Source organism: Drosophila hydei, unplaced genomic scaffold, assembly GCF_003285905.1.
Source record: "Drosophila hydei strain 15085-1641.00,03,60 unplaced genomic scaffold, DhydRS2 tig00000426-arrow-arrow-pilon, whole genome shotgun sequence".
NCBI lineage: Eukaryota > Metazoa > Arthropoda > Insecta > Diptera > Drosophilidae > Drosophila > Drosophila hydei.
Window position 1 is genome coordinate 353,521 of NW_022045728.1, and position 10,839 is coordinate 364,359.

Below are 10,839 nucleotides of genomic sequence, written 5' to 3' on the forward strand. Positions count from 1 at the left end.
TTCAATTTAAAGCTGAGCAAACAGCAGCAGCGATGCCAAAATAGATTGTCTGCCCAGGCCTAGAGCCAAGAAATATATCTAAAATGTGAAAATCAAAAGCAATTTTCGGCGTTTTTCCTTATGGCGGCGCTCATTGATTTATGACTGCTCCCGACGGCAGCTTTGAGGTGTATATAAAAATAAGTCATCACGCTTTAGCCAGGCCACTTGCCACTTGCAGCACGTTTTGGCAGCGAGATAGAGCGAAGCGATATAAAATGTAGAAATTGGGTCAAGTTGCTATTTAATGAATGGGGCGTTACAGGGAGCAGCCGCGACGCGCAGCCAGCTGCCTTCGTGTTTATCCCAAATATTGTCTGCCGTCTGAGACAGCTGAAAGAAGGAACTATTTTGGCGCAGAGTCTTTCGTGTGCGTGTGTGTGTGTGTGTGTGTGTGCGTCTTCAATAAAAGTCCATAAAACGGACAAGGCCAGACTTGTAGTTCGCAGCGTATGACGACGTGGCAGACGCCTGGCAAAAGTCCCGGCACACGCACGTAGTTGGGCAAGGGCAACCCAGACATGGCTGACCGACTAGCGCTATTCGCAAGCCACAAGCCGCATGCCACAAGCCGCAGCGCAGAGTCACATGGGGGCGAAGCTGGCGCAAGGGTTTCGGGAACTCGCCATAGGACGGCGAATGTACGTTGCATTCTGATTAGGCAAACAAAGTTAATTGGATGCGACAGGGTGGCGGATTGAAGGCCAGCCAACCAGCTCAACGAAGGCTAACAACAACATCCACAACAACACCTGCAACTATTAGAGAAAGCAACTTTCGAGAAGCTTATGGACATGCAGCCAGCAATCTGGACTGAGCTGTTAGCTGATAGCACATACATAACACAGACACACAAAGCCGCCCTCCGCCCCCGCACATCTGAAGCACCTGTCAGCCTCTTACAGGTGTATTAATTTACTGAGCTTAACTAAATTCGGGCCTCAATCAAACAAGCCAGCACAGGCATATCATTTTATTTCAAATTATTAATTTTACGAATAATAAATATATGTAAGACAGAAACAGAGGGCGAGAGAAGGAGGTGGGTGGGGGAGGGGCACTGCAATTATAGTCAGTGTGCAAGCAGAGGAAAATTGCAAGAAATACAATTATAATACTATTACCAAAAGATTATCGTTAACAAAGGCTAAGAAAAGTATTGTGAGCTGCATAAAGTAGCAAATAATTGACATTGTTGTGCGCTCTCAGATTACATTGACAGCCATAGACAAAAGGACGTACATAATCAAAGTCAATTCAATTGAAGATGTGAGTGAGTGAGTGAGTAAATCATAGTCAAGCCAATTTAATATGCTCATAGAAGTTTTGAGAATTGCATAGAAGAGCAGCAGCTGCAACTAAAACTTCATCCAGTTGCTGCTCTTCTGCCTACATCCTAAGATAGCATAAACAGGCATTCAGAGGCATTCATATAGTTAATAGCGATTGTGACTATGACTTAGTCAAGTCAATTGAAGATTGTAACATGGAGCTGAGCTATTGAGCTGCTAAGCAATGAATTTGATATCGTATATTGCTATGGCTTTTGCTTCGATTTATTTGCATGCCACAGAACTATTCACATTGACATTCAGCTGAGGATATACTTAACCACTTGAAAGCTGAGACTCGAATGTCTGCTGGGAGCAACAGCGGCAACGACAATGACAACGGCAACGGCAACGACAACAAACAGCAACAAAAGAAAGCAACTGTTCTTCTTCTTCTTCTTCTTCAGACAGTCCTCTGCAGACATCTCTTGTGGGCAAACAAATGGCTGTCAACGGCGAAGCCCATAAAACTAAAGTAAAATAAACAATTTTACTAGAACATAAAGCACGAAAAACAGCTGTCCATCAGTGGGGGCGGGGTGGGTGGTTGTGGGCGTGGACTGTGTGTGGATACGAAGTGTGACTGCGACTCGCTTAGAGGCTTAATCGATTTCCAACGTGAACAATTAGTTTGAAGGCAAATTGCCCGCATCGCTGAATGGAAAGTGGCTGATGGGAAATGGGTAACGAAGGCCACTCAAATTAAGCGACAAGCCGACCAAATACATAATGAATTATTTCTTAAGCACTTACCCACAGAGGACAGTGGCCAGTGGCCAGTGGCCAGTGGCCAGTGGCCAGGGAGCGAAGTCGTAAGAAGAACGAACGAAATTGGGTCAATCGAGGAAAATGGAGACCAAATCCATGCTGAACTGGACGGGAGACTGCGATTCGTTTCGTTGCCGTAAAGTAAATCAAAAGCATTTGCCAACTGCCAGCGGCATGTGGCTGCTCGGGGCTTCGATGAGCCAGCAGCAGCAGCAGCAGCAGCGGCAGGGGTAAAAGCAGGGGTCCCCACTAAAGCGACAATTATGCTGGCTATTTATCGTCCAGACAACCAAGTGGCAAATAAAAAAGGCAACAACAGCAGCGAGAGCAGCAAGAGCAGCAAGAGCCAGGCGTGTCACAGTAAAAAGAGAAAATATTAATAATGACCTGGCACGCCCCCAACTCCCACCCACGAGCAGAGGCATGCATAAAAAATGAAGATCATTGACAGGCGGATATATTGCTGTTGTTGTCTGCCTACCAATTCGATGCGATTCGTTCCGTTTCGTTGCCCACTCTACGCTGAGCAGCTGTGCCAACAAGACGTATGAGCGATATGCAGCAGCAGACGTTTCGGGCGGCACAATAACGGCTAAAAGGCTTATAAATAATGATATTTGAGCAGAGCAGCAAAGTGGAATGGATTGATATGATTTTTAACGGAGCACGCTCTGCGAGATGGCCAACTGTTAAGTCCTGCATACCGATGTCTGCTCGTTGAATTGGGCTCATCAGGTCGAGCCGTGTGCTGGATATCTGCTAGTCAATCAGAAGCGCATAGCTCGCCCAACACTGTTGACTCGACGAGCTCCCGGTGCAAAATCAATTACAGCTGTGACCGAAAAAACCAAAAAAAAAAACTGAAAAGAAGCAGAAGAAGTGAGAGAAATAGGCGCCAAATTGCTAGGCAGTCTTTGATTGCCGCTCGCTTGTGAATGGCTTCCGACAGTCGGCGCGTCGCCTCGACTCGACTCGACTCGACTCGACTCGACTCGGCGTGTCAATGAACTTTGTAAACAATTTTTAATCACATGTCCTTTTTGGCCCGAACTCCATGGCCAGCTTCCTATGCCACGTTCTACATCAAACAGCAGCCCATTGACGCCGATTTCAAATTAAATTGAATAAATCTCAGCCTACGCAGCAGCCGGGGTAATGAAGTTCTGCCAACTATGCTACAGTGGTTGAACATGCTCAGTTGATTATCTATCTGTTGTATGTTGTCCTAGATCATAGATCATAAGAGTCTACAATCGTTTGGCTCAGGTAAAGCTTGAGAGCAGCGCGAAACTGAAGAGCTTCAGCGAAGATCAAGTTCTGTTCTTCATTCTTATGAACTGCCTAATTAATTGCATCTCATAGACAAGCTTTGTGATACTAGAAGATATCGAATCACATTTAGTTGAAGCTATTCAATCAGATCATAGATCATAAAAGTCTTCACACATTTCGCATTGCTCAAGAGTGGCTCAAGAACATGGAGAAACTGATGAAAGCTGAGTGAGCTTCAGAGTTAAAGAAGTTCAGTTCTTTATACTTATGAACTGCCTAATTAATTGCATCTCATAGACAAGCTTTGTGATACTAGAAGATATCGATAGATACTTAGCTGAGGCTGTTCAAACAACGATGCTTTGGCAGGGACAGCAGCTAGAGAGCCATTGGCAGCCTTGACTGGCAGCAAGTGTGCAGCTGATTAGCAATTCGAATTGAGCAGCGTCTTGAAGGGTTGCGCCACTGTGCGGCATTAGTTAGCGGCAATGGGGCAAACAATGGAGGCATTAATTTCTCAAAGGCTGCGGCGCAGCTGCACGGCGTAAAATGTGCGCGAAGGTAGGGCTTGGGCAGGCGGGTGGGCAGCTGGGGCGGGGCCATGGGCCATGGGCCATGGGCCAACTGGAAGTGCGTCAACACGCTCTTGTTGGCCCATCGACGCGTTGACGCTCGACTAAGCTGCCAGAGATTTAGCATGTCGCGAATGGCTGCGGCACCTGCGTGCTAAATGAGCGTTCGTCTTGAGTGCTCAGCTGCTCTACGCGTTCTACTTTGACGACGTAGCTTACTTTTACTCTCTCTGTCTCTCTCTCTCTCTCTCTCTCTCTCTCTCTCTGTCACTTTTTTTTTGTGTTTTGCCTTTTTTGGGGAGGTCATTGCACCAAGAATTGCCAGTGTCCGAGGACCTCGGTTACGTGTTGCGTGTTTTGTTTTTAATTGGGAAAACAAACGTAATTAAAGCATTCAGCAACCAGATTGAATAATGAGTAATCACCGGAGGTGCTGGCAAGCAGGGAGTTGGCTGCAGGCGACCAGTGAACTGGCAATTAGTGCCAGCAGCTGTGGGGGCCAAGCGAGCCGAGTGACCCTTGGCCACAACTAACTGGTAACTGTATCCCAAATGCACACACGTAACAAAGAACTCTGTACGCTTCAGCAGGGCGTACGGACACCCGTTCGCATCAGTGATATACTTGTGGCAAGTTAGTTAGCAAACAGGCAAAAGCCAACAGGCAGCAGGCAACAGGCAACAGGCGACAACTAGCAGCCAGCAGCCAGCAGCCAGCAGCCAGTGGGGCGTCAACAGTTGCCAGCTGCTCAGCTTGTGGTTAGTTAGTTACGGTTATATTATATGATGTTAGCTTGCCAATTACCACATGCATCTCGAGATATTAATGCACTTAATGCTCAACTGCAGCCGGCCAAAGACTAATCAAATTCTTACTCAGCTTATGCTCATTAAAGAATTGAATTGCAGCAAATCACAATCCTGTGACTTACACGACACTGGCCAACAGCATTTGGCAAGAGCGTGAGCAGGTGCCACGCCACAGTTGGCCAAAGGACAAAAGCGAATACCGCAGATAAATAATTAATGTTGCGTAGTTATAAAAACATTGTTTTTAACTTTCTGAAAATTGGCTTAATGAAGTTCAACTATTTTTTTTTAATTTAATTTTGTAAATGTTTCGAGAATTCTTTTAACATAATTAACAACTTTAAGAGAGTGTAATTAAGTAAAAAAAGGTTAAAATAAATGATTTTAAATGTTGCTTGCCATTTTTAAGTTATGCAAAAATTACTTTAAATTAAATTGGAATATTTAAAAATTTGTTGTAAATTTTTTAAATAATTTTATACAGCTGACTGCAATTGGATTAAATTTTAAAAAATTTGCATTGTCATTTAAATAACTTTAAATTCGTTAAATATTCTTACTCAGCTTATGTTCATTAAAGAATTGAATTTCAGTAAATTACAATCCTGTGACTTACACGACACTGGCCAACAGCATTTGGCAAGAGCGTGAGCAGGTGCCACGCCACACTTGGCCAAAGGACAAAAGCGAATACCACAGATATATAATTAATGTTGCGTAGTTATAAAAACATTGTTTTTAACTTTCTGAAAATTGGCTTAATGAGGTTCAATTATTTTTTTTTAATTTAATTTTGTAAATGTTTTGAGAATTCTTTTAATATTTTTAACAATTTTGAGAGAGTGTAATTAAGTCAAAAAAGGTTAAAATAAATTATTTTAAATTTTGTTTGCCATTTTTATGTTATGCAAAAATGACTTTAACTGACTTAAATTAAATTGGAATATTTAAAATTTTTTTTAAAATTTATTAAATAATTTTTAACAGCTGGCTGAAATTGGATTAAATTTTTAAAAATTTGCATTGCCATTTAAATAACTTTAATTTAGTTAAGTAGAAAAAAAATTATTTTTTTAACAATTCTTAAATATTTTGAAAAACTTGCTTGAAGCTTTTAGGCACTTTGAATGACTATATTTGAATAAATGAAGTTAGATTAAATTTTTTAAAATTATCTTTGAAACGTAATTACTACAAATAAGTGTTATTGGGCCAACTGAAATGAGCTTAATTTTTTAGCCACGTTGAATGAATTTAGTTCCGTTAGATTTTAACAATTTTTATTTTTTAATATTTTCAAAAATTTGCCTGAAGTTTTAGCACTTTGCGTGACTATCTTTGGGTGAATGAACTCTGATTAAATTTCAAAAACTGTATTCTCTTTTTTTTACGGCTACCATGAATGACTATATTGTTCCGAACGGCCATCTCTAGCAGCGCACGTATGTGTTGACATAAGACATATGAACATGAACATGTGTGAGTTAGAGACGTGACGAAATGCCGTTTTCTCAACTCCTTTTCGTTTTTTTCTGTTGGTTTCGATCTACCTGCGAGCACTACTATGTTTAGGCACAAATAAGCCGTAGGTACGCATCGGTTATTTACGTTTCGACTTTCCGTGCGTTGCTCAGAATTCTGTGCAACATGCATTTGGGTCAATGAAGCCCGCTTTCCGTAAAGTAAGCTGAGTGTGGATCTGACACAGCCAATTTCCATTTTTTATGGGCACAAAATGTTCGCAAATTCAATTGAGTTGAAAAACTGAAATTGTCTGAAATTTTTTCATTCTTGCATTAAGTTGAATTTAGCAGGAAGTAGAGTACAGTAATGTTGTAGTACAGATATATATACATATATATAAATATATTTTAAGATATAAATATATATTTAAGATATATATACATTTTTATTTATTTATTTATATAATTTATCTGTCGCATTGTTGGATAATTCAGTGCTGTTCATAAAAATAGTAGTGCTGCCCCACTCACATTGTTCATAAAAATAGTAGTATAGCAATGTATTAATTACTTTTGAGGGTTCATAAAAATAGTAGTATAAATTTAGTATTAGAATAGTAGTAGTAGTAGTATATACTTCATGCTGAGCGCCCAAGTTTTGCAGTTGCAGGTTGAGCGAAAGCTATTCTGGTTACAGCTGCACATGAAACAAAGCATAAACAGTTTGAAGCTTCGCTTAAGCATTTTGTTGAGCAGTGTTATGTGTCTTGCTTGTCTGTTGCAGCAATGGAATTATGTGTTTGGCCATGCATTAGGGCATTTGCTTAGGTAATTATCTCTTTAAATGACAAAGAGCAACATATTAATTTGTTTTTATTTTGGCTATATTAATAAATAAATTAATGAATTTAAAAAATGAAAAATAAAAACAAAATTTGATGCTATGTTTTTTATGAATTAATTTTCAATTTTTATCAATTTTTGTTTGAACGACTTAAAGACCTCAACTATTTCTAAAAGTATCAAGTTTTTTTCTATATTTTTTATAAAATTTTCTATTTTATCTAATAATATTAAAATAAAAATAGTTTTCAAATTTTCAGTTCGGGCAGGTATGAATCGAAGTGTGCTGAGCTGAGCTGAGCTGATAAAACATTTTGGCTTTCAGCTCGCGAACCATGATTTGAGTGCGAAGCCACAATATTTAGCTGCCGCTGACAGACTTTGCAGCTTATCGCTGTGACAATGGCACCTTTTAGAGTTGTCCTCTGGCATAATTCGTGTCTTAATTGAGCTGAAATGAAAAAGGGCATCGACTTCAACGAATCTTTGACAAATGTCAGAAAAATTGACAATAATCATCTTTGTGTTCATGAAATGAGCTATCAGAAGTCATCCAATTGTCTTATGCTGGTGGGCTTAGGCTGAGGCTGAGGCTGAGGTTGAGGCTGAAGCTGAGGTCGAAGTTAAGGCTGAGGCTGAGGCTGAAACTGAGGCTTAAACTGAAACTAAAACTGAGACTAAAACTGAAACCAAAACTGAGGCTGCAACTGAGGCTGAAACTGAGGCTGAGGCTGAGGCTAAAACTGAGGCTAAAACTGAGGCTGAGGCCCAGGCTAAGGCTGAGGCTGAGACTGATGACAATGCTGATAAACACATGATACACCGCACACACTATTGATTTCCAAGTATTGTGTACGGATAGCTGCTTGCCTGCCGAACAAATCTATGTCACTCTCGAAATATTATAGAACACGCTGCGTCAAGGCATTTTCCATTTTATTCCTCGATTTTTTTCCATTTTTTTTTTCAATTTTTTTGTCTGTTTTTAGTTACGCCCCTTAGTCCACAAAGTGGAGCAATGAAAAACGGGTAACTGAGTGAGCCCCAGTGTTAGTAAAGCGGCATAGGAATTGAGAGTGACGGCGCATTCAAAGGAACGGATGATAGACACTCACACGTACGTTGACAAGGGGAGTGCCAAAAGACAACAGCAATAATATCAACAATAGCGGCAGCGAGGGTGGCTTCGCAACTTTCGCCAAAATCCCATTAAACACAAAAGTAGTGCAAAAAGCACACTTTTTCAATGTCAACGAAGTTCAGGTCTTTATTACTCCGGCTGGCTGCTGCTCTAAGGGTAGTCCCCCGCACAGGAAAAGCGCTTTGCACGCACTTCTTAAGTAACCGCCGTGCTGTAAAAATTTTGCGACTGACCTACTTTTTGAGCGCGGGGAATATAAAGGAAAGCGGAAAAAATAAAATGCTGCCACGCTAGGTTTTTGTTTGACTTGCCCAGACATATCGATGGCGTTGTTTGCATTACACAGCCTGCGCTTGTGCCTGGGCCTGGGCCTGGGCCAGCGACTGTGACTGTGTGTGTTCACGGCTGAAATATCAAAGTTAAAGTCGCAACAGTTGTAGACAGCGTCGACTGATTGTGACAAGGTGTCGGACTTAGGAACTAGGACTCGAGCAACCGGCTGACTGGCCACAGAAAGGCGGACTGAGCTACCTGACATGTCATGGGCATAAGCAGCGTCACTGCTTCTGTGTCAAAGAAACCTAAAGAAAGGCTGGGCAGGCACCCAGGCAAACAGGCAGGCAGGCAGGCAGGCAGGCAGGCAAAGGCTGTTGACAATCAACGAAGCTACTCGGTGCACTGCACACACTACGGAAACGGAAGCTGCAGCCATGTTGCCAGCGATGAAAAGGACAATATTATCGAGCAGCTGGCAATTGGCACCGAATAGAAACCAAAATCAAAATGACAATCGTAAAATGTAAAAATGTTGAAATTCAGTAAATTGGATGTAGGCAGCGCTGGTAGCGCGATGACGACTGCGACGCCAATGATGACAACAGCTGATGACAAAAGCTCAGTGCAACGACGAACGACGAACGACATTCGACGCGGTCGACCGTCGAGAGCAAACAGGGTGAAGGACGCTGCGCGTGCATAACGTAACGCTTATTGAAATAGTTCTGAAGTGAGCTCGACGACGCCAGCCAGCAGCAGCATAAGATTTCAGTGCCAGCCCAGTTGAGTGCATGTATCCAAGTGGGCCTTAGACCCAGTTACTGTGGCTGTGACTCTGACTGTGGCAGTGCCAGTGCCAGTGCCAGTGCCCGTGCCAGTGCCAGTGCCAGTGGCCACCCACTTGCTTGCCACCATCGCCTTAGTAGCTAGCAATTGTTCAGCTAACAATCTGCCCTAACGAAGGCAGCAACAGCAACAGCAACAGCAACAGCCACAGCAGCAGTAGCCACAGCAGCAACAGCCACAGCAGCAGTAGCCGCAGCACCAACAGCAGCAGCATCAGCAGTCGGGAACCTTTTTCTCGGATCTTTAGTGGCAGAAACAGTAGCTGCTCAGGGGCTTATTTAGCACCGCAGCCGTTACGAAATGTGCAGCTCAGACGGCACTTGGATTTTAATCGATTGGTCTCGCAGCAACGCGGAGCTCTCTTTGCGCTTCTCATAAATGCGTAGCGAGCGAGCACAAAAAATGCCATAGATAATTTCCAGGCCAACTAGCTACTGGCTAAGCTCATGTTTTGCGCTATTTAACGTATTTTATAATTGCACAAAGACCACAAGGAATATGAAATTCCACCTTTGGCATTTACACATGTTGAGCTGCTGCTGCCAGCAGGAATCGTTGAAGTTTTGTAATAATGAAATAATTTTGCTCTTTGGCCGTTATCAATATTGAATGCAAATTCCTAGCATATTCGTTGCACGCTGCAAGCTGTTGAAGGTAAATCAAAGCATGGACTTCACACAAATCTCCACATAAATCTCTTTGCCGTATTTCGAATGTCTTTCGGCTTAAACAGTCAGAGCATTCTATCATCAGTTAAGGCCTTTCATTGCATTCCCTGCCTGCGTTTCTGGTTTTTATTTTCTATTAGCTGCTCAAGATGCACAGCACAGATTACCCAACCTGAGAAGTTGAGCAGAAAAGCTTATAAACGCTGGCCTCCTGCAGCCAGTTACCATTGACAGCCTGAGACGGCGTCAGCTCCAACGGCCAACAGGCAACAGGCAACAGGCAACAGCAGCGAGGCCAGGCCATTCATTCAGCAGCATCTGCATCTGATACCAGTTTACTGTCAGCATCAACTCCCTTTTTTGCCATTGACGTGCGGTGCTCATGTTTTGATTTTGTCCTGCTGTCCAGCTGTCCTGCTGCTGGCAAAGTTGTCTTAGCTCAGCGTAACCTGCTTATCACAGTCACTGATATCATGAGACTGCTCGACTAGAAATTAAATTCTAACTTTGACTTTGGGCCAGAGCCGTGGACCACTTGCAGCACTTTATTATCTTGCCTCGCTGCGCCCACTTCATGCCTTATAGAATCGAGTCAAGTGCTTACCCTATAAACGTTGTCTTATATATGTAGAGGGAGAGGGCTAGGCCTATATCTGCATCAGAGTTGTGCTTAACAAGCTAAAAGGAAGCTTCAGAGCCGAGAAGCCGTCAAGGATTTCTGGGCTGCATCCAGCAGACCTCCATCAAGTCCGGCCTTTGAGGTATTCTTGTCTCAGCTGCAGTTGAGCTGTTGTTAAATGAAATCAATTTT